Source organism: Rhinopithecus bieti, unplaced genomic scaffold, assembly GCF_001698545.2.
Source record: "Rhinopithecus bieti isolate Rb0 unplaced genomic scaffold, ASM169854v2 scaffold_2453, whole genome shotgun sequence".
Taxonomy (NCBI): Eukaryota; Metazoa; Chordata; class Mammalia; order Primates; family Cercopithecidae; genus Rhinopithecus; species Rhinopithecus bieti.
The window spans coordinates 4,487,807-4,490,156 of record NW_016804447.1 but is presented as its reverse complement, the minus strand read 5'-3'; positions in this window follow the sequence as shown (position 1 = coordinate 4,490,156).

Below are 2,350 nucleotides of genomic sequence, written 5' to 3'. Positions count from 1 at the left end.
AGCTCACTGCAAGCTCCGCCTCCCGGGTTCACGCCATTCTCCTGCCTCAGCCTCCCGAGTAGCTGGGACTACAGGCGCCCGCCACCTCGCCCGGCTAGTTTTTTGTATTTTTTAGTAGAGACGGGGTTTCACCGTGTTAGCCAGGATGGTCTCGATCTCCTGACCTCGTGATCCGCCCGTCTCGGCCTCCCAAAGTGCTGGGATTACAGGCTTGAGCCACCGCGCCCGGCCTATTTTATTTATTTTAATGACATGTCAAAACATTAAGAGTGCTTGAACTTTTTGTCTCTCTTTTAGAGATGGGAAAATTGAGTGAAGCAGGTTCAGATTCCCTGGAGTGAAGCGGGCAAAACCAGGGCAGTCCCTCCTGCAGTCTTTAGAATGCTGCTGTGGCGTTCAGTGGAGAAAGTTGGGGATAGGGGTATTGAATGAGCACTGCCCTTGGAGTCAAACAGGCATCTGACCATGTTTCTTTCTGTTCCTGAGGGTAAGACTCAACTGCTGTCTAAAGATTCTGAAGTCAAACACTCAAATGTACAAACACTCAAGAAATTCCTCTGGGCTTTGTATGTTCAGAGACTGAAGAGATGTAGCATTCTCTTATAAGAAAATTTTACTGATTCAACTGAGAATATGCAGAGGGAATGAACAAAGACTCCTCGTTCATCCAGAAATGGTTGCATTTCCGTATGACACACCATCTCATGAAATCTCTCTGCATTTCTAAAAGCTGTTTTCTTCCTGAAGATGTGCAGCTTGTACAGAGCCAATTACTCCCAAGTCCTTGGGGAATGCAAATATGCAGACAACTAGCGTCATGGCAAAGAAAAAGAGCCCTCAATGTTTTTTTTTTCCTTTTGTCCCTTTTTTTTTCTTTCAATAAGTGCAAATTCTACTATAACCTTAGTAACTTAGTAGTTCCTAAACTCCAGGAAAGCTGCAAGCCATTTACTTTGCTTATTATTTATGAAAAGCAATAAAAATTTGAGAGATATAAAAATTTCCTATTACATCTGTTTGGTCTTTCAAACTAAATTAAAATGGATAATAATATCTTATTTAGTCCCTGCTATGTGGCAGATACTATAGAACCATGATGTCTTTTACTCCTGACAACAGCTACAGAAAGGAGATATCTTTCTCTTGAGAACTGTGACAACTGCCATCAACATGACATTGCTATTTGGACTTAGAACTCAGACCACCTGTGTCAATATAACTTAAGTTACTTGTTCTGAAAACTTTTCATAGAATATATAAGACTGTAAAGCAACAAATAACTTATCTGTTTGCGTTAGGAAATTCCTTCTGATCAGTTTATCTGAGATAACAATCTGCTTCTCCTGGGCAAATTGCTCACTCTCATCAAGCCATAGTTTACTCATTAACACTTGCTTTAAGATCCTCCCTTTGTCCACCTTGGGCTAAGGTTACATCATGATTTCAGCCCAATTGCATTCAGTTCCCTTCTTTTTTTTTCTTTTCTTGAGACAGAGTTTCGTTCTTGTTGCCCAGGCTGGAGTATGGTGCAATCTCGGCTCACTGCAACCTCCCCCTCCCGGGTTCAAGCAATTCTCCTGCCTTAGCCTCCCCAGTAGCTGGGATTACAGGCATGCACCACCACTCCCAGCTAATTTTGTATTTTTAGTAGTGATGGGGTTTCTCCATGTTGGTCAGACTGGTCTCGAACTTCCAATCTCAGTTGATCTGCCTGCCTTGGCCTTCCAAAGTGCTGGGATTACAGGCATGAGTCACAGCGTCAGGACTTCAGTTCCCTTTTTGAAAGACTCTTGAGATTACTTGAACCAAGATCTCAAAACTCTATAAATATCCACCTCTGACGTATTTTTTCTGAGGTACCACTAAGACTTTGTCAAGATGGTGTTTTCCTTATTGAATTGTCTGACAGCATTTGAGGGAGTTTAACAATTCTTGTTTTACAAATGAGCAAAGAGAGGCCCAGATTTTCAGTAATTTGTCCAAATTCACTCCCTTAGTTAAGGGTTGGAGCCAGGATTCCAATCCAGAACTGTCTGACCCCATCCCATGTTCTTGACCGCTCTGCTACTGTGCCTTTCAGTTGGAATGAAAATTCAGTTTCTTTGGTTCCAACCATGGACATATTTGACTTTTGAGGAGTAAAAGAAAATCCAAGCAATCGTCGTCTTAGTCTGTTCTTGCTGCTATAACAAAACATCTTAGATTGAGTAATACATTAACAATGGAATTTCTTACCGTTCTAGAGGCTGGGATGTCCAAGAGCAATGAAATAGCAGCTGAGTCTGGTGAAGGCCTGTTCCTCATGGGGGGCTTCTTGTGGTGTCCTCACATGGTGGAAGGGCAAAAAAGG